Source organism: Anguilla rostrata, chromosome 9 (genome assembly GCF_018555375.3).
Source record: "Anguilla rostrata isolate EN2019 chromosome 9, ASM1855537v3, whole genome shotgun sequence".
Taxonomy (NCBI): Eukaryota; Metazoa; Chordata; class Actinopteri; order Anguilliformes; family Anguillidae; genus Anguilla; species Anguilla rostrata.
This window is the reverse complement of record NC_057941.1, coordinates 29,216,131-29,239,198: the sequence shown is the minus strand read 5'-3', so window position 1 is coordinate 29,239,198 and position 23,068 is coordinate 29,216,131. Positions and strand designations below refer to the sequence as shown.

Genomic DNA, 23,068 nt, shown 5'->3' with positions numbered 1-23,068 from the left:
TCAGATACAATAATCTTAGAAGAGACACCTTTAATTATACCAGACGTATTGTTGACTGTACTTGTGCAAGCAGTCGCATTCCTGTGGCGTTATTGGCTGTTCGTGTTGTATTTCTCTGTATGCAAGAGACATAAAATTGTAGGTTGAGGAAAACGGATGTAACAGGATGTGGTAGATGACACACATGCTTGCTTGTCACCTTGTTATTCTCAAGTCATGAATTATCAAGATTATCTTTCTGTGTTACACAGAACACTGAACTTCAATTTGGTTGAATTGTATGTGCCCTTAATCAGTACTAGAATGTTAGAAATAGATTTAATTTAATTGTGTCTACACATATTTTTTGTTTCAGGGAATGGAGCTGAGGTGGTATGGACTGGTAGGAATAATAGTCTGGATCTTTTTGGCTAAAGACTATTCCAAGGATGGTCTATTTTTGCTTTACCGTCTGCTCTTCTATCTGGCCACAAATTTGTTTGGCAATATGTTATTAGAGACTAAATGAGGAGTTGGATGGAGAGGGAGGGTTGAGATGATTTTCAGTGTTTTGGTTTTTATCTTTTGCATTCAGTAAGGCATATATGTATTTGTCCTGCCTCAACAATTATTTAAAGTATATACTTTATGTACCAAATATGAGGATGAATTTTGAAAAGTAAGCCAATGAAGAGATTGAACAGTAAGAGATTTGGGCATACCTAAAACCCATCCTGGATATGGTTAATGCCCAGTTTCCTGATGTGCACAATCTGTATTTCACGGTGGAGTTGAAGGTACACTAAAGAGGATAGGTGATACCTTGGTCTGCCAGTGGAGACATATCCCTGATGCAGAATCATTTTTAGGGAATTGAAGGAATCAGGAACAGTGGTGAAACTGTTCTACCAAGTTGTCAGCAAAACTCATGGCATTATCAGGCACGGGGACATAAGTTGTTTCTGCCAATCAGGTGAAGGTATGTGGGATTATCCATGTTATGGGCTTCAAGAAGTCACCCTTGAAACAGTTGAGGCAGTTTCCCTGAATGACCTGGATCCTGCAGCTCCTAATCAACCAGAAGTCATTCGATCTCATCACAGTCAATGGTGCATTGTGAAATGCAATGAATATCCATACCCTGGCATAATACTGGTGGTTCAGAGAACAACATCAAGGTAAAGTGTATGCACAGATGTTAAAATGTTCTTTGCCTAATGCCAGAACCAATTCAAGTGAACAAAAGATTAGTTCAGATCAACCAAAAGATCTGGAGGCACCTAGAAAACTACTTACAAATTGTGAATAAGAAAAACCAGAGAGATTGTTGACATTATACCAACTCTGAGCTGTAACTTTGTATCTTTTGTCAGGTGGTATCCCATGTGGCATGGAATTGGTATGCCCATTGGATTTGGGCATTTGTATCAACATACCTGTCAGAATGATGAGTTTTTAGTAATTGGTTGTTCTTAAATATTCAGTGGCCATGTTTTTATCAGTCAAATCTGATAAATTAGTTCTTAATGTTGGATGTATTCAGTGTTTGATTTGCATGTGTTTGTTGTTGACTGTGTTGTGCTATGAAGAACACATTTTCATGATGGACTCCCTGTTCTGTCCCAACTTTTGATGCAGATTATTTCTTTTTGAAATAAAAAGAACACTCAGACTACATTTTTAACTCAACATGTGTTACAAGTCTGTGATTAATGTGGTCACAGGATTTTAATAGGATAAGGATTAAGAGTCCGCTCCTAATATTTTAGTGCTTAATGTTTAATTCACTGTCACATCTTTATCTTCTTAATCCTTTTTTCATGACACTGAGACTCTGTATTTCAAATAGCAGAAGAAAGCATACATTTAAAATTCATTCAGGGGAATAAAATAATAAAATGAGGATGTATGAAATAATATTGTGTGATCTCATTGGAGTTGTACTTTGTCATTGGTGTTACGGGATGAATTTTGAGTCCCAGCATTACAAATGTCAACCTTTTTATTTTTATTTTTATTTGTGTTTAATGCACTAAATAGTTTTTGCTCAAAAGTAAACATTTTAAGGATCTAATTATTCAATTTTTATGTCTCGGTCTCAATTATTGTTAATTTTACAGTTAATAACATAATGGTACTAACAGAAAAGTGCCTCACAACTGAACATTATACATTCATAATTAACAAACAATTCCATCATAACCTATCAATCATAATGACATTAACTTTTTTCCATTTGTATTCTTTGTGCAAACTACATTCTTGATAGACTGAATTGTCATGTAAAGTATTCATGACACCTCTGACGGAAAAGGTCACTCATGCATTTTGAAATTGAATACCTTAAAATATAAAAAACTCCTCATTTATGAGGATTACTACTGCAAAAATTGTAATTCTTATTTGGTAGAAGCTTTTTTTTTTTGAAAGAGAATTCAAATTCGGAACATTTCCTAGGTGATTCTTTTCTGACTTTTCTGTCACAAAGGAATGAAGATTCTTTCTGTAGCAGTGCCAACACTGATATTCCCACTACACAAATACCAGGACAAACATTTTTCTCAGAGGCACATGAGACCAGAACATCATAGAAATATTTTGATTGTACAATAATTCATTTAAATATGGAATATTATTGGTGCAGTTCAACTCTGGTTTTAACGCAAAGTTATATAACTATGAATGCTAGCTAGCTAATTTAGGGGGAATGTTACGTAAAATTGGTCTAAATACAATTTAAACCAGTTTAAACTAGTTTTAGGACAAATTCAAAATTATATCAGAAATGTGATAATGAACTTGATCGCATGGACTAAAGAATGAAACTTCTATTCAAACTGCTATATCACAAAGAGAAATTCTATTGAAATAGAAAATAATCAAAATGAGTGGGATGGGACATAGACCTGGAGAAGTTTGGCCAGATACATGAGGGCAAAACTGTGAAACGCTTTGAAAGTGAAGAAAAGGGTCTTTTAGTTGATAGGGAGCCAATGAGGACAGGTATGATGTGTTCATGGGAATTGTTATGAGTGGCAATACAGAAAGCAGTGTCTTGGACTAGTTGAAGTTTGTTGGGAAGTTTGGTAGGAATGCCAGAGGGAACAGCACTAGTGTTCCAACCTGGAGGTGACATGGGGGTCGATGATGATTTCAGTGTTTGAGTGGGACAGTGCAATCAGAAGAATCTCAGTTTTATTACTATTCAGTAATAAGAGATCTGCCTGGTGACATGTGGGTCAGTTGGGGGGAAGAAAAGAAAGAGTTGAGTGCCAACAGCATACCATGATATGACTACCTAAGAGCAGAGATGACAGGGCCTAGAGATCTAGTGTAGAGAGAGAAGAAAAGCGGACCAAGAATAGACCTTCGGGAGACCCATGTGGAGATACTGCGAGATGTTAAAAAGGCACCACCCCAGGCAACTTGGAAGGAACAACTTGTTAGAGAGATTGTATACCAAACCAGGGCCATGCCACGGATCCCCACCGCAGCAAGGGAAGACAGGAGAATCTGATGTTGAAGACTGATCAACATTGTTGAAGACCAGAGAGAGGTCAAGGAGTATGAGGACAGAGGAGAGGGAGGCTGCTCTAGCAGAGTGAAATGCCTCGCTGATTGAAAGGAGCACTGTCTCTGAGTGGTTAGGTCCGAACCTCGATTGATGTCAGTCCAGCAAGTTATTATCTGAGAGGAAAGTAGAGAGTTGGTAAGAGACAGCTCATTGAAGAGCTTTAACCAATGAGAGAAGAGCAACAGGGCTGTAGTTAATGACCGCAAAGGGGTCAAGAATAGGTTTCTTCAATAGGGGGGTGACATGAGCTAACTTGAAGGAGGAGGGAAAACATCCAGTAGATAAAGAGGAGTTCACCAGGGAGATGATGAATGGGATGGTGTAAGGACATTCATTCACCAGGCCAAAAGCAGAAAAAAGCCCCAATTCAATTTAAAAGTTACCCAATCGCTAGTATAAAACTCCACAAAAGATCCCCAATGGAGGAGAGTGGATATTTGCCTCCAAGGGAAAAGTCGATGTCACAGCAACAGCAGCCAGAAGGCAGAAGAAAATGCATATCATAAATCATAAATTCTGCTTTTACAGGACTTAATCTTCACCTTGCAACAATTTAACTCACGCTAACTAGCCTAGTCTGCTTATGTGAAAACATCTCGTAACCTAGATTTACACCCCTCTAGACATCTAACTTTTGTCTAGATTCTGGTTTCTGCTTACTGGGAAACTAGATTACTTTAGAACTCACTGCATGCAGATGTGACCCTGTTTATGAGCGCCTTCTTGACTTTCGGGTTTGAATCACCACCTCCTCCAGTACACCCACCTTCAATGAAAACCATAAGGTAATTACCCCCTCTGAATCTGACTTTCACAGCTTTCACACAGCTTAAAGCACTATTCAAACTCAGGCCCTGCTGGTCCTCAATGTCACTAAAGACACTGAGGACCACCAGTATTGATTGTACATTTATCCTGAATAAAATATGGGCATCCCTCTTCCAGGAAGAATATCTAATACACTCCTGAGTTAAGCAATACAAGAGCTATAGGATGAGAGGACCTCTTGCCACACTCACCATTCCAAGAGCATGGAAGCTTTTCTCCACACTGCATTTCCTTGCTTCTGGCTCATTCCAGTTTACAGTCACGTCTGCAGATGGATTCTCACAGTCTGCATTTTCCAGTGTGATGTCTCTTGATCTGAAATCAAAATAATCAAGTTTTTCAATATTGGTAGAAATAATGAAAGGAGCATGTTGTTGCTTTTGCATATTTTCTTTTTGTAAATTCCAAGATAATTTACTTTCATATGAATATTTATGTAATTTTTGCATGTTATAAGTGCCATTTCATGTGACAAAATCAAATGATGTACCTGGAATGAATATTTCCAATAGGGAAGGAATATTTTGTTCATGAAATCAAATAAATCTAAATCGCATCGACAAAATTCAATTTTGTATGTAACAATATTTTAATTAATTTTATATATTTTATTTAACACACAAAGTTCATTTGGCCCATTTTGTGGTTAGAAGAAGGGAACAACACCCTGGATGGACAGTTGATGGGTAAAACAGAATGTAGGCTATGCCACAAATTCAACAATAGAAACTTCCCACACGTCATGTAATTAGTAGTATTAGTGAAAGCAAAGGCAATATCTTTTCTCTACCATTGACAGATTACTTAATCCAGCTCTGGTATTTTATTTTGGTGGTGATTTTGTTCTGCGTGTAAGGAGTCTACAGCATTTTTTCAAGAATAAATTTCAACAATAAAATATAATACAACACTGTAGCAACACAGGTACTGTAGAAACAACACTGTCCAGAGTTAGTCATGTGAAACTGCTATGAATTATTTTAAACAGCTTTGTCAGAATTTATACCACTCACAATGAAATGCAGTGACTTTCAAGAGGTTAGCACTATTCTCTAATGTAGACATTTCACATACTGGCTCTTGTGTTACATTAATGCACCAAAGCTAGAACATTGCCAGGATTTTTCTGATTGTGGAATAGTATCCTTTTGTTGTACATAAGGAAGACTATGGGGTTCTAGTGCCTTCATGGGCATGGAAAGTACTAATCCAAATTTACCGTGTGCTAATATGTGCTAGATGAATGTAAAATGTCCCTTTGACTAATTATAAATAGCAACATTTTTTCTGTATGATTACATATTTAGGTGTGTGTACCAAAGCATATGTTATGTTTTTTGCATTATGTCATTTGTTCCTATACTAACATTTCTCATGGAGCTCTGGTGAAAAAATCTAATTTTTAATCTAATTACTTTATAATAGACAAAAAGCATTTTCAGAGAGGTTTTGGATATGTTTTTGGACCCCTAGACATCCACCTCCCTATACTAATGAAACGACAGTAACTCCCAATTGAAAAGGATGCAAAAGTAAGTCTTGTGACTCAAAACTGTTGATTTCTAGAGAAATATATTATTTTACGATTTACAGAAATGCACAGTTTAGCCTTTTGTATAGATCTGGAGACACTAAGGGACACCAAGGTACACAGCTTACATTTTGCTTTATAGTCCTTTAGTAGTTCTGTGTATCACCCTCAGAATTAGCACACTCGTGGTCAATGAGTTAATGATCCAGGAAATGTATAATTTTAGTTTGGCCTATTTTAAGTTGGTGACTCTCAGTATTTCACTGAAAACTAAAGGAGAACTTGCAGTTATTGCATTATTGGCTGGATTTATTTTTGTATTTGTGGCACTTCATGTATGCCTAAATTATGAAAATAATCTAAACCAAATGGGACAAGGGTGTTGCTTCATTTAAGCCATTTTACGAGTCCCTGTGATGCATATGGACAAGTCTTCAGCCACTCTGAAACATTCTAATTAAAGCCATTTATCTAAGCAGTAAGTGTTTATTCATTGGGGGGAAAAAACTACATAACATTGAAGTAAACACAAAGAAATGCAACTAGAATTAAAAGTAACAAAGACTTCTTGTGTTTTTTTAAACAATCAGTATTTTGTGTGGCCTCCTTTGACTGCAAATATGAAGTGATTTTCTTTGGTAGACTGCCGTGTCATTTTTCGTTGTGTCAAGTAGTTTTCAAGCCAGTCTAATCCTGTGAGACATCCACTCCAAGTAGGTCTTAATCATGTTTGCAAAGTGTTTGGGTCGTTTTCATGCTGATAGTTGAAGTTATTGCCAATCAGTCATTTTCCAGAAGGTACAGCATTATGAATCAAGATCTGTTTATATTTCTCAGCATTCATAATTACATTGACTTTGACCAAATACCCTACACCATTGGCTTAAATACATCCCCAGACCATGACAAATCTTCTTCTGACATACCGGTGTCTTTGTATACCAAAAATGTCAAATTTGGATTCATCCCTCAATAAGGCTTTCTACCACTGGTTGTCGCCGCATGCTTTATAGTCTATCGCTTGCTGCATCCTCTTATGCTCATTTCCTCTTTAGACAAGAATGGTTTCTTAACATGGCCAACAAGACCATTTTTTGTGAGACTTCTTCCCACGGCTGAAGCATGTACTTCGGTGCCAGATGACTCTGCCAGATGCTGAGTAAGCACTTCAGTGGATTTCATTCTCTCCCTCAAGGAAGTGGCCTTTAAGTACTGTTCATGAGATGCAGACAGCTTAATTGGGCCTTCCACTGCGACTTTGGTCTTAAACTTGCCCAATTTCTTCAAACTTCTCCATGACAGCTTGAACACCACATCATGAAAATCTGAGATCTGCCGTGTTGAAGCAATGTTATCATTTTGTGTCTGTCAAACTGTGTTAGCTTAGCTATTTAAAAACCACCCCTTAAGGCACCCCAGGTATTTTATGGTTTTGTTAAATTCTACCACCACCTAATCAGGTTCAGTTAATCAAGACCTCATTCAGCTGATTCAGGTGTGCTGCTGGTAGAATTTAAGTACATGAAATTGCTATGCTGCCTTGAGGAGAGATTTGGTTTGAGACCCAAACCTGTGTTCTTGCGTTCTGTGATCTAGCCATCTCACAAGCTAAAATTTTGTAAAACAAGAAATTATTTTCTTTTTATTGAATCAATGTTTATTTGTTTTATCTTTTCTTGAGAATATGCTATCAAGAGAGATATAGCGGAAGGACCGAGCTGTTGTTGTTAAGCACGGAAAGTCTCCATTCTAAAAGGTAAAAACCCTTTGAAAAATAAGAAACCAAATGGAGAATCTTCATGCATATTACAGCACAGATTGAGAAAGAAAACATATTCTGAGTGAAGATGTTGTTTTAATTGTGTTACAATCTAGAGGGAAAAACAAAATTACATTGTTTCTAAAAGGTCATGCTGTGAACATGAGTTTAGTGTGATTTCATCAGCTTCTGCTCAGGCCAGTAGAGCCCATTTGCCTATGATGAAACCATACCCCTCCAGTTTGTGTTTATGCCAAGTGCTACGGAAAAAAATTCTGGATCGCCTGCAAGGTGCCCTGAGCCTCTGGTAACCATGGAGACCAGGCAAGTCATCAAGGGAAAGAAAAGCAGATTTACATTTTAGCAGTTCAGAACCAAAATGATTTAACTGCACGAACTAACCAAACATACTTAATATCTTAAAATCATACATCGTACCATACTTAAATGCTTTTCAATGTTAAATGATTATTTTTCCAAGTTTCACACTTTCCAGGTTATCCACAAAAATCTCAAAAGACTACTGTGAATTTAGGCACAGAATCTGAAGCACTTAGTCAATTTAAGAGCATATACAACTCAGTCAAAAATTCTGTACTGCCCTTTTGGCGACAATGGCAGTACAAATGTGCTTGGGAGCTAGTGAAATTGCTAATTTTGCCCATCTCAAACCAAATATTTTGTCTCCCAGTTTTGTAGTTTCATGGTCTGCAATGAAGGCATTTGCATCTACATGGGTCAGGTGGTACAATACATTTTCAATTTGCATACATTTAGGTACTCTTTTCCAAAATTTACACAGATTATATTCTTAAATTGAAACCATGTATACAGCAGAAGCAATTCAAGCAATTCAAGTACCTTTCTCAAGGGCATAATGGCAGTGCCTCCACTGGGAAATGAACCTGCAACCTTGGAGCTGCAAGTCCAGTTCCTTAACCAGTATGCTACATATGATACATTGCCACCCAAACAAGTGCTATATGAAAGGATTTTTAATTAAATTGTCCCATTTTAAAATCTTAATAAGAGAAATTACACTTTTGAAATATATGTTTTATACCCAGTGACTAAACCAATGTAAATTTGGTTCTTGTTTTGTGTTTCGGTGTTCTTCACCATCTCTATTTGCTTTTTTCCCCTTTAGTTTCTTACAGTAAGACAAAGATGAAAAATTATTACAAATCAGTTGAAAACAGTATCAATATATTGCATGAAAAACGTTTCTTTTCTTTTTTTTACAGAAATTTATTGTGGTGTGGGGATGGCTGGTTTAAGCAGCCACACCTGCCCTGGGTCAAGCTAATTGGACCTGGCCAATTGGATAATTGGTTGAGAATTAGATAATTGGCCAGGTCTAATTGGACCCGGGAACAGGAGTGGCTGCACCTGTGCGTAGTGAGGTAATCACTGCGCACAGGTTAAATCTGCCATCCCCACCCACACCAGGGAGCTTCTCTGTCATGACAGTGTTTGAGATCTGCTCACTTGGCTGTAACATCTTGCCAAACCCTCGTGAATAAATCTGGACTGTTTGAACATCTTCTCCCTGTGTCTCTGTGCTGGAGGGCCCCAAGGAAAGCCACTTCGGTGGCCTGTGGCAGGCGTGTTTGCCACAGTGGCGCCCAACGTGGGGCTCCTCCGGCACGGCAAAGAGGCACAGGAGGGCCAGCCAGGAAGCACACTGGAGGAGGGGCGGCTGAGGTGTTCCCGACAGGGCTTCGGGCGGATCCTCCGGGCCAAAAATGGGGAGCGGAAGATGACCAGGGAGGGGAAGGAGGCAATCCTCAGCTGGGACGCTGAGGAGCTGCACCTGGCCGAGGAGGCAGGTCAGCGACGGGCGGTGCACGAGAGGTGGTCGCGCCGTGAGCTGGACTTGGCCGGGAAGGCGGGTCAGCTACGGGCGGCGCACGAGCGGTGGCCGCGCCGTTTTGCTTCCTTTCTCGTCCTTTGGTTGTTTTTAGTTCTTTGTTTTGGCCTGGTTGGTTTGCCCGGAGCCCATGAGGGGATAAGCCTGCAGCCGCCCGCCAGCAGAGCCGACTGGCGGCCACCACAGCCACGAGGGTTCCTGGTCCCCAGCACCACAAGGCCAGTCCACCAGCCCACCAGCCCAGCCACCCCACCACAGCCCCTGGAACAGCCCAAGCCGGTGACGCCCCCACCAGCCAGCAGAGCAGCCCAGGACTTCCCGTGCTCCAGGAGGGAGGAGGAAGAAGGCCTGCCTTGTCATCCGAAGGAGGGTCGCCGCATGTACTGGACTGTTCCGGGGCCACCCACCCTGACTTTTTAAAAAAATTTTTAGCGTGTTTGGAGTGTTTTTGTTTTTGTTTGTTGTCTTTTGCTTTGGGAGTGTGGGGGTGGGGGTGGGGGTGGTGGGGGGGGGGGGGTAGGCTTCGGCCAGTGAGTCTCCCTGGCCTCAGTTTGGCGTTGGGGGTATGTGGTGTGGGGATGGCTGGTTTAAGCAGCCACACCTGCCCTGGGTCAAGCTAATTGGACCTGGCCAATTGGATAATTGGTTGAGAATTAGATAATTGGCCAGGTCTAATTGGACCCGGGAACAGGAGTGGCTGCACCTGTGCGTAGTGAGGTAATCACTGCGCACAGGTTAAATCTGCCATCCCCACCCACACCAGGGAGCTTCTCTGTCATGACAGTGTTTGAGATCTGCTCACTTGGCTGTAACATCTTGCCAAACCCTCGTGAATAAATCTGGACTGTTTGAACATCTTCTCCCTGTGTCTCTGTGCTGGAGGGCCCCAAGGAAAGCCACTTCGGTGGCCTGTGGCAGGCGTGTTTGCCACATTTATGTTCCCAATGTATTCATTATAGTAGAGTTACATAAAGCACATTTTTATCACAAAAAATGAATGACACTTTAATTGTTAAGTTTGATCTAGCAGAGGTAAATGGCAACCAGTAACCATACTGTTTATATTGTTTGGAATTGAGAATATATAATGAGAATTTCTGGCATAAATGTATTTCTGTTTTGCTTTTAAATCGCAGGAATGTCCTGGGCATATTTGGTACAGGCTAACAGTTTCACAGGTGCTACTATGTAAACAGAACGCAAGAGTTAACAGATCACAGCACAGGGAAATATAGTGGGTGGTGTATAAAGCAGGATTTGGAACTAATTTTTTGAAAACTTGCACGAAACAATTTAATTGCATTTACATAAATAGTTCAAGATGAAATCAACCGGAAATGTATTGGCTTTGTGATTTTCAAGCACTTTCAAAGATTAATTTTTTCAAAAGTCCCAGTCCCCTTCTCTGCAATGCCCTGAAGTTTTACTGTTGTTTTTGTTTTTGGTGAAAAAAACGAGTGCACACACCCAGTAACTTCAGGAGGCGTTGACTGATGCCAGTCAGATTTGAAATAAGGAGAAAGCCACACACTCTTTTTGCACCGATATACCGTTTATATGCCGACATTTCTGCACGCAGACCCTTTGCCATGTTCGTCTGTTGTTTCTGGTAACAGAACCAGAGCTTTTTATGGTAGGAGCATGACACTGTTCAGGTACAAAGACTGAAAGAACAAATGACGTTTTGAACAAACTGATCATTTCTACAAATACTGCTATAAAACGTTTTGATAGACAGTTGTGCTTGACCATCATAAGGAATGTTTTTGGTGGTCTTTACAATCCCCTCTGGTTTTAAACAATTCCTCAAATAAAAGTGCTTTATCTTAGGTGGCGTTTCAGTGCAAAAATGGACGGAATGGCATCTGCCGCAGTCACTGTGAAAGAGTTGATTTCTCTAGTAAGCTCCTCAGAAGGTGCAAGTAGAGTCAACACGTTTTACCTTTAACATGGGTTACCTTTATAAGATTATGTTGAAAATCCAGATCCTGAACATGTTGCACTTGCTAATTATTCATTCATCATATAAAAGTATGTTGTTGAGCCTCTTCACATTGATAGCTGACTATATTTATTTGAAACAGAATCCCCAGACGAAGAGATAAATTAAATTTGTGTGGACACAAAATAGTCTGAGACGTGAGGTCCTTTTTGAGGCTCATGGGGTGTTACTGACACTTCATCCCTAATTTTGCCTGCATTGCAGTGCTCCTCCAATGCAGCAAAGATGCTTGGACTGAGGAGTGAGAGATGGCATTTTCCATCTGGCCTTGGATGACATTCACCAGCATCCCCCAGCATAGGCAATACCATGCCATTTTCTATTTTACATGTTAACAATTCATACACAATTCATGTTACCATTTTGCCATAGACCGCATGAGTTTCAGGAGTGCACACCTGATTCATGGCTGAGAACTTGAAAATGACAACAACCACAAAACCTACATCTGAATCAAAACAGGAAGCATTTGAAGAAATTGCCTTACCAACAGTTAAACATGGGGTGCATCTATTATGCTTTGAGGCTATGTGGCAGCCAGTGGCACAGGAAATATTACGTCAGTGGCAGAACAGATTCAACTAAATAGAAACAAAGTCGAGAAACTCATGTCCCAGAGATAGTGAAGAAATTGAATCTGAAACGAGGTTGGATATTTCAACAAGACAATGATCCAAAACATACCTCAAAATCAACCACTTAAAAGAATGAAGGTTTTGGAATGGCCTTCACAGACCTGTTGCATCCCAGATGATGTCAGCCAGACAGAGGAGCCAGCACAAGCAACTGATGATGACAAGCGGTTTTATTTCATGTGAACATGGGAGCAACATCACTACACTGACTCAGTGAATAAACATTCCTTTATACATTTAATGTGGTTCATGTAACCGTTTGATAAGGAGGTTACGCCATAGATAAAACTGCTGGGAATGATGACTAAGCATATGTTCATACCTAGAACATATGTATTAGTTATACAAGCTCTGGCCTTCTTATCTATATGTTACACATTTCAAAAGCATAAACATTCAACACTGTAGCAAAACACACTCAAATCAAACAAAAACTTACTGTATAACTAATTGCATACTTACTATTACTAGTCAGTCCATATTCATGTGTGTACTGCACATATAAAATACAAAATAATATTTATGTTATAACCTAAGAAATGGAGGAATATCAGCAAGCAACAGGAAGGTATTTAATGATCTAGTCCCTTCCCAGTTTTTATATTTAAACTTCTATATTGTGAGCATTTGGTTTGTTTAAAATAATTTTAATTTGAACAGAGAGAAACAAACATTAGTAAGTTAAAGGTTTTTCAGAATAAAACCTATTTCTACTGGTAACAGTAGAACTACCCTTTAGAATTTTATTAGTGTACTATATATTAATAATGCCGCAGGTACTAGTGGCATGTGTTGAATTATGATTAAGAAGTTCAACTTTTTATTTGAAATCATACAGTATGGCACATGTACTGTAACATGTGCCTGGTTGAAATGGTGAACCATTACAGTACCTCTGCTTACTGTTGATTAGACTGGACATAGTAAACCCTGGACCACACTAGAGTGAAAGGTTCTCTCTCTCTCTTTCTCTCACACACACACACACACACACACACAAATGACATTAAAGCAAAGAAAGTCATAAGTCAATGATCTTGTGTCAACATTTACTAGAATGTTACTATATCATTTAACTTAGTTTATTCTAGTTTTATATTACTCCTAGGATAGCACACCCTGAAGATCCAGTATTTTCTTTTAAGTTAACTATCTAGGAACAAAGCAACAACCCCAGTATGTATTTATCTGATTAAAGATTGACAATATTCTAAAAAATTATGGCAGCTACTGTAATAGGAAACCAAATTGGCAAGGAGGTATTTTGTTGTCTGTTCATACCTGTATCATACCTCTCCAAATCAACAACCTCTCTTGCATGGGTCCAAATACAGGTCTGTTGTTAGCAAAACAGCTTGCTTAAAGTAAATGAAACCATTTATAAAACCACAAAAGCTGTAGTACTCGAAATACAAATATACACCTTTGTGTCTTTAAGCCATGGCAGATTACAACATTAGGCCATATCAAAAACAAACACAAGTGGAGTTCACAATGTTGATGTACCAACAGTCTAAAAATCTGAAAACAAAACAACACTCCAATTATGGTAACTGACCAGCCAGAATCAATCCCTGGTGTCAAACATACCATGAAAACAAATTCTCATTGGTATTAACCTCTGGTTGCCATACTGATTGCCATATTGACGAAGATCATACTGCGAAGATCTAGTGTTCACAGAGATATTGTGCCAGATTTATCTGGAGGGTTTGTCTGAATTGCATATGCCCAAACAGCCTAAGCATGCATTTGACCGAATCCATCTGAGAGTCTTTCACCCTGGTGCAGTGTGTTTTCGAGAAAACACACATGCATGGCCAGTTGGCCACACATTTAACCTTTTTGACCTTTTGCAAAAAATGAAATATCGCTTGAAATAAAAGGATGTTTGTGCTCAGGATCACCTGTATAGTCCATCTGGTGTACAGACCTCTATCCATGTAAATAAATAATTTGGCTATTTCTATTTTACCGCTCCCGACAATGTTATCCCTTTAAAATTAAAAGCCTACTGCTATATCCAAGTCCTGGCTGAATGATGATATGTGTAGCATTAAGATGGAATGTAAAACAACTAAACATAATGGAAAGTGTTCATGAGAATACAAAGATATTTTAATAACTTTCAACAATGTTGTCAAAGATGCAAGAGTGAAGAACTTTTCCAAACTTAAACCTGAGTTCTATTCAACACAAATTATTGTCTTATAAACCTCTCCAATGGTAATACTGAGTCATATCCTGTGGATTGTAAAGTTTCAGTCATTATTTAGCAATAAGATTTATAACATCAGAGTTTAGCTTTCTGCATGGAGTACTATAATCATAAGAATACTTCTGTGTTAAATTATTTTGAGCTCAAATCATCTGATGATCTCGTAGAGTCAGTTTCTTACATGAAAACTTTGACATATCTCTTCCTATTAGTTTGCTAATGAAAGTGATGAAACTTGCCCAGACCTTCAAGCATTCATAGAGTGTCTATAGTCACAGGTCTGTTCCGCATTATAATCGGCAGTGGTTCAGCCTAGTCCTCAGAATACAAAGATTTTGGTCCAACAAATTTAATTAACTACAGACCCATTTCAAAACTTCCATTTCTTTCCAAAATTTTTGTCAGGTTTTTGTTCTTCACATAATGCAGATTTGGTCCGTTGATCATACAATTTTAATTGAAAGACTTCTCCAGTTAATTACTGGTCCCAGGTGTATGACTAAGCAAAAATAATCTAATTTTGGCTCTCCTCCAGGAACTTCTTTGTTATTTTATACCTGGAACTGAGATTTCAGTAGGGTACAAGAAAGTTAGTCCAGCGCAACTACTATATCTAAATATATCTATGATTAGGCCATTCCTGTCTGTGATTGATAATGAGGTCATAGATGCTTTTCATTCTTCTCAGCTTGATAATTGCAATTATCTGTACACATGTATGAGCCAAAATGCATTATATTGTCTGTAGTCAGATAAAAATTTGGTTGCTAGTAACACACTGGCCTCCAGTTTTAAAAAATTAATAAAATTGTACCAATTACTTTTAAGGCCAGGCTTGGTCAGTTCCCAGAATACACTGCCCATCTCTTGAAGGCATACATCCAACCATGCTCCCTTAGAACCTTAACAAAAGAACCTTTTGTTGTCCCAGCCACAGAAAACAAAACAGGATCCAATTTTATCTTCCAGATTTCATTAGGGTCTCTGACTCTGTATCTTCTTTCAAAAAACACATTTTAAACTTGCTTTCAAATATATCTAACCATTTTGGTTCTCACCATATCATATGTAGTTATATTAATTTTAGCTGCATAATAATAATAATAGCAGGAAGCAGCAATTCCCTGGTCTAAACATAAAAAACCAGTCATTGGAACTGACTGCATAATCTTAATATAAACATCAAACTTAGAAATAATGTATAACAATTCTATCAGAAAGCAAGAGCCATTGCATATCTTTGCTCAATGATATCATTGCTTAGATCTAATTATTTCCTGACATCATACTATAGCTGAGATCAACTCACAACATTTGGATCAAGGTTTAACACTGTTCATCGCAGGGCAAGCTCTTTAGATACCAGAATACATAGCTAAAGTATGTTGACAACCATGTGTGGAAGAGTCACATCTACCAATGATTCTATTTCAAATGAATTAAAATGTTTTAAAGACTCTGTGGAGCAAACAGCCAATAACGAATAAATCTATGCAATAATATTGCAGACTGGGACACTCGAAACTCATTTCTCATTAAAGAGGCTGATCCTGAAAAGGTCAACAAGATAACAAGCCACATAACCAATTCTAAGGCCAAAGATATCTATAATATGAATTCAGCACTTGAGAAGGAAAATGAACAGCAGTCCAGCTATGAAATTGCCCATCTGGTTAATGTATCATTTAAAACAGGACCCTTCCTAGAGACCTGGAAAATAATGATTATCATTCCTATTTTTAAATCAGGCGAGACATGACACCCAATTATGGACCCAATGCCATTCTCCCAGTTATCTCTAATAATTTGACTGAATTTTCCCACCATTTATTACATGCTTAGTTAAAAAAGCATGTACTTTTGGAATATTTTCAACAGGGATATATGCACTCACATCTAATACAATCACATTTTAATACTGTGTGTTCCAAATGCTGGTGTTGTGTGTTTATACATGTAATTAATCAATACATTGCCAGCTTTGTAAATACACAAATGTTTCTATAAGCAGTCACCAGCCGATACTGCTACATCCATTCATTTAAAGATTAACTCTTTGTTGTGATCATTCTTGGCATTCGTTCCATTACTTCTCCTTGTAGTAAACCAAACAAATGTCACAATGACCCACCAATAGGGTAATTGTACACTCAATTATCAGTCATGTTTAAACAGATAATTGAAAGTGAACAGTGACACCTAGAGGTTAGTTAGGAAAATGGCAAGCATTGTTGGGCTGCATGGCCTGGTCTCCTCATTATGTTATGTTTTAACGATCCAAATATGTTATGTCCCTCCAAGTCACACGGTTGTGCAAAACCACCGACATTGTAAGTCAATGACAATTACAAAATAGCTATAAAGATAGAGGATGAAAATTTGCAAAACCATATAATCAAAACCGCTTCAGACTTATCAGTGGTGATGATAGAAATAATGCCTTGTGGATTATTGAGTAATTTGATGCAACTGCTCCAAGAACAGTATCGCTATTCAAAACAGTCAGACACTTTTAATATCATCATCTGCTGGTCATTACATGGTGAAAATGATTTCTGAACAAGCTTTTTGTATATTGTGTAATTGTGACTCACCAAAATGATGGATCTATTAAATAGATACCAATAAATCTCTGACTTGCAGTAATAATATTAATAACACATGCTTCATGGTGCGGTATCCTTTTTTTGCATTTTATTTGGTTTTATATGTTTCATAGCCATATTGATAAAAATATTTTATTTGCACAATAAAATTTGTCAAATTTAGTCACTGAAAAAAACTGAAACTGATAATGAGAATTAATGTTACCTATATTTTAACTGTACTTACATACTTTATCAAGCCAAGTAATCCAAAAGCAACAAATATAGTATATATAGTGTTGGGTTTGGCTGCGTGTTTGTGGGTCTTTATATATTATCAATCATCAGAAATCACTTTTATCTATAAATTTAATTACATGCATTCCCAACAAGGTTATTATCGTAAAATGACACTAAGATGAAAAGTGGCAAGTAATGAAATCTAAGAGGTGAAAGAACATCATAAACTAAAATAAAAATAAAGTTTTTGAAAAAAGTAAACTAAGCTAAAACTATGAGACCTGCTCTTAAAATTAAATAAAGTAAAACTGAAATTGAAATGAAAAGCTTGTGAAACATTTGAGGTTATTCAGATAGGCTAGTTAATGTAGTTAAAATCAATAGCAGGTTTAATATTAATGTTATTATATAAAATAATTTTATTAATAAACACTTATTAACATGAGGTCTGTAACTACTTAAAATGACTTCTAAATATGAACATCTGCGTATGCCTGTATGAATGTTTCCGAACACGCACAGATTTTGATCTTACCAATCAGGGTAAAAAAAAGAAGATGAATGCTAAAATGTTCGTAAGCATCGTTAAAGATCAAACTGGGTCATATGCATGTTTCGTGAATGAGGCCCATTCTAAACTACAAGCTGCTCTTGCAAACATCAAAACCAAGCCCTACAGTTTCAATAAACGTTTATTACTATTTCCATGTAGTAACACCCAATTAATCCAAACATTTACAAGTGTTACAATTTCAAACTTGAAACACCTTCACAAAGAATAGGCATTATAATCATCACATACTGAGTCCAATGCCTCAGATTTTCTCTTGGGCACGAATGCTTTCATCGGTGTCAATCAGGGACATTCTCATTCTTTATGGTTTCAGCAACTGTGAGGTTGTTCGCAACGTCAAGCGTTCCAGGAGTTTGGCAATAGTCACATGATTTTTTTAATTTTTTTTTTGGACCATTTCTGAAACAAAATCACGTGACTGCCATTTCTGTAGCACGAGGCTTTGGTTCATTACTTGAAACATTCCTGCTCGAAAAGGTCAAAGCTGTTTGTTCAAAGCTGTTACATCCATTTTGAATCTAACATTACTAGTTATCAAACAGTATTTGTCTCTCAGCTCAGAACAACTTCTTACGCACGGTATGGTATTTTCACACATTCCATATAGCATTTCCACTTGGTACAAGCCGCATATTCAACAATAAAGCCAAATTTTTATTCCGATAACAAAAATCATGGACAAGAAACCAATCAGGTGGCAGCACAGTAATGTCTTTGAAAAATGTAACATTCAGATTTTGAAAGGTTAATCTCCTCTGTTCAATGAGTTGGTTAAAGGAAACTGAAGCATCAGCAAAATCAGCACATAGTAAATGTTGAACAACCTCCAAAATGCAAAACCTCTTTGGACAAAGTGTTTTCTTTGCAAAAAAAAAAAACCAACAACTGTGCACACTAGCACTAGCACACTGCCTAATTATCCAATATCAGAGTATTTTAATGTTTTAATATGACTGTAGAATCATGGACCAAACAAAGTCAACACTGTTCCTAAAATGATACCAGTACCCATTATTTTCCTTATTTATCTGTGCTCATCTCACTCTCTTTCAGTCTCCATTATTTATCTTCATCTTTGTGTATAATTTTATTTATATAATTTTTTTTATTTTATGTACTTTTCGACATTTGAAAAGTTCCTGATGACAGGTGTGAGCTGGCTACAAACACTTAACAGAGCATCAGGTGATTGCTGCATATGTAAATAAATAAAAAAGCAGAGATCACAGGGCCCAAGCACCTATAGACCATGATCATATACATTCAGTGGCCAGTTTATTAGGGATACCTAGCTAGTACTAGATATGACCTGAATTTTTCACAGTATGGATTCTACAAGGTGCTGGGAACTTTCCTTAGGGATTGTGGTCCACTGCTGTCTGATAGCATCACACAGTTCCTGCAGTTTTTTTTCAACCTCCCATTCCATTCCTCCCAAAAGTAGATTGAGATCTGGGTACTGTGCAGGCTATTGAAGTAAACTGAAATCAGCGTCATGTTCCTGGAACCAGGTTGAGATGGTGTGTGCTTTGTGGTGCATCATCTTGCTGGAAGTATGCATTTAAAATAGAGTAGACTGCCAAACAATGTTTAGGTATGCTGTGGAGCTCAAATGATGCTAAATTGATATTAAGGGGCCTAATGCATGCCATAAAAACACTCCTTACACCATTACACCACCAACAACAGCACCTTTGACATATGGCAGGATGGATCTATGTATTCATGCTGCTTATGCCAAATTCAGGTGCTACCATCTGCATGTTGCAGCATAAATCAGATTTCAGACCGCATAACATTTTCCAATCTTAAACTGTCCTGTTTTGGTAAGCTCACTGCAGCCCTATCTCCCTATTCTTCGCTGACTAGAGTGGATCCCAGCATGGTCTTCTGCTACTGTTGACAAATCACTTCAAGGTTTGATGTGTTGTGCATTCAGAGTTGCCCTTCTGCACATCATTGCAAGTCTGCCATTTCTCCTCAGACCTCTTTCATGAACAAGGTGTTTTCACCTACAGAAATGGTGGTCAATGGATGTTTTTATTGCACCATTCTCTGTAAACTCCAGTGACCGAGTGTCTGAAGATCCTAAGAGGACAGCTGCCACATCTAGCACAAACAATCATACCAAAATCAAAGCTGATTTGTTCACGTCTTGCCCATTTTAATGTTTGGTCAAACAACTACTAAATCTCTTCATGGTATCTGCTTTATATATTGAGTTTCAGCCACAGGAAGAGTAGGCTATTTGCGTTTACGAGCAGGTATAAATTGACCACATTAACCATAAATGATAAAGAGGAGCATACAATAAATACACCGCATATCTATACAATAAACTTGCATCATTTGCATACAGTATTTATCCGCATGGGATTAACATGGATTTGTTTACAGTTGCCATTTTTTTTTTTTTACAGAGGGGTCATTCCTTTGTAATTGCGATTTACACCAGTCATTTTTACAAGGCAAAGTATTCTTTTTGCATATTTTCATATAAGACAGGGCAAAAATGCATGAGAAGTTATTTAGCCAAGGCTGTAGTACTTGGTCTCAAGACCATATTTTATGGTATTAGTCTTGCTGGGAGTAATTTTTCTTGGTCTTGGAATTGGTCTTGATGGTGAAAATTTGTTTGTGGATAAATCACAGGAGACAAGAGCCAGGTGCTTGTGAAAGGACTACAGTGTATGCTATGATTGCTTATGTTTTCTGGACCAACAGCTTTGTTCACGTGCACCATTTTCATGAACCTATTAATTAACATTCCCTACCTGTAACAAGATATTGCATTTCCTCAGTTAACAACAAGGCATCTGATGCCATGTCATCACTTTATACATTAAAGTTAGCCTATGTTTGTCAAAGCTGTTGTAGAAGTTGTTAAGAGCCTCAGAAGACTGACTGCAATATTGCTTAGGCTAAAGGGCATGGTCATTCTGCTTTGTTGGTAGACATTTCCCTCTCTAAGAATTTCTCATTTCCCCCCCCTTGAAACAAATTTTCATCCTTCTCTTTGTATATCCTCTTCACCTCTTTAATTTGTTTATTCAGTCTGACCTGGATCAGTTTTCACTCAACTTTGTATCCTGATTGGAATGCTTTCTTTTTCTTATTTAAAGTTATTTTAAGCTGCTTAGTAATCCAGGGCATGTTGTTTGAGAACACCTGTCTTTGATGGAAAACAGTTTAATCACAGAAATGTATACAGGCAGTCACTTCAAAACAATCTTTTAGAGTGTCACAAACATCATCATCCCAATGTAGACAACTCGCTTCCTCTATAGTTTTGTTAAATTGGATGGAATTGTGTGGATTGTATTGTCATCTGCTGTGCTTAGCGGTGGTTTTTTTAATGGATTTATATCCATTTTTGATGTTATAATAGCACAAATCAGTTTTACTCCCTTTGGTAGTTTGCATGATATACTGATGGTATGATGTTAGATATGTGTAGAGTATACAACTATTCATATCACCTAAAACTAGCAATTGTGATTAACGAGATTTTGATGCCAGGTATTGCACACATGACAAAATGATATCCATTGCATTATTTTTTTGCTGGCTGAAGGTGGAACATAAAAAAGATCATAAACAACTATCGAAACTCATGTGGTAGATATTTAGGTCTGAATGACAAGGTGAGTAGCCCAACATCTGCACAACAATGCATCTCTCAAATGACAACAGTCCTACTCCATGTTTACTGACATATACGAGCCCTCCGTCTCCATGTTTTCTTTTTTTTCCTGTAACTTCTCTCTTCCTAGTCATTAAGGATCAACCCTCCAAAAGTTCAGAGTCTTCGATGGTTTAATCCATACACGTTCCCATAAAGGAAATAATGCCAGCATCCCTGCACCCATTGTTTTTCAAAATTGGCATGAAATGCATCCAATTTATTGTGTAGCAATCTAACATTGGTGAGAGGGCTCATCCAATATTTATTGTCATTGCCTCTCACTCTGCCAAGAGCTTGGGGGTGGTCCTGGATGACCAACTGGACCTCAAGGAGCACATAAGGGCAACATCACGGTCCTGCAGATTCCTTCTGTACAACATCAGAAGGATTCGACCATACCTGATGACGCACTCCACCCAGCTGCTCGTCCAGGCTACGGTGACCTCTCGCCTTGATTAACTCTCTCCTTGCAAGCCTGCCAGGTTGTGCCATACAGCCACTACAGATGATTCAGAATGCCGCTGCCCGACTCATCTACAACCTTCCCAAATTCTCCCACGTCACTCCTCTGCTGCGATCACTCCACTGGCTACCGGTTTCTGCCAGGATCCGGTTCAAAGCCCTGACCCTTGCCTACACTGCAGCCAACAGGACAGCCCCCATTTACTTGCAGGACATGATTCGATCCTATGTCCCTGCTCGACCACTCCGCTCTGCGGAAGCAGGGCGCCTTGTAACCCCTCCCACCCGCCCAAAGGGATCACAGAGCTTCTCCACCCTAGCTCCCCAGTGGTGGAACAAACTCCGTCGCTCTCCGAACCTCCCCCTCACTACCCATCTTCCGCCGTGGCCTGAAGACTCATCTCTTCAGACTATACCTAGACTAACCACCACCACACTGTATATAAATCCCCCCCCCCCTCCTTTTTCATGACACTTGTTGCATGTTGGCCCATCCCAGCACTTTTTGGTAAATTGTATTTGTCCTAATACTGTAGCTTATTCTTCTGCCTAGTTGGCTTTGCAGAGGTTAGGTCTGAATAGTGTTCACTGTGTGAACTAAACTGTGTTCTTGGCTAGAAATAGCTGTACAAAATAAGTATTGTATCTTACTGAACCTGTGTTTAGTAGTTGTCTATGACCATGAAATGCACTTTTTGTACCTCGCTTTGGATAAAAGCGTCTGCCAAATAAATGCAATGTAATGTAATGTAATGTAATTGAACATGAGGGAGGGCCATTCCCCTTGTTAACTGAAGTATTTTTGAAAAACTGCAACAAGCTTTTTACACAGCATGTTTTATGTGGAATTCCCAGGCAGTCATAACAATATCCACTGGTCTTCCAAAGACTTTCTGAAGAGTTTTCTGAGCACTGGAATAAGGATACCACATCCTCTTGGAAAACTGCTAATAATAATTATCCAAAAATGTGTGGCATCCATATTTTGTGCCAAACTGTTCTTAAACTTTTTACACTACAATGGATAGAACTTTGAAGGAGATTAGTTTATTTACACATAATATGCTATCTAAATTACAAGCAAAATAGACTTAAATGACAAGAAAAATAAGCTTTTCATAGGCAT

The 23,068-nt window shown here is 38.2% G+C and overlaps 1 protein-coding gene across 4 annotated transcripts in view; it reads right to left on the bottom strand.

Annotated features, from left to right (window-relative positions):
- Nucleotides 1-23,068, bottom strand: part of zbtb20 (zinc finger and BTB domain containing 20) — an 84,669-nt gene that overhangs the window by 35,254 nt on the left and 26,347 nt on the right. Inside the window, exons 2-3 of one of the 4 annotated variants that reach the window (XM_064351672.1) lie at nucleotides 4,573-4,696; nucleotides 4,242-4,319 (exon numbers count right to left, since the gene is read on the bottom strand). The gene's annotated coding sequence lies outside the window, so the exon portion shown is untranslated. Of the gene's footprint in view, nucleotides 1-28; nucleotides 575-4,241; nucleotides 4,320-4,572; nucleotides 4,697-12,227; nucleotides 12,684-23,068 lie in introns of those variants that run through there. The other 3 variants (XM_064351671.1, XM_064351670.1, XM_064351673.1) reach the window with 3 other exon arrangements.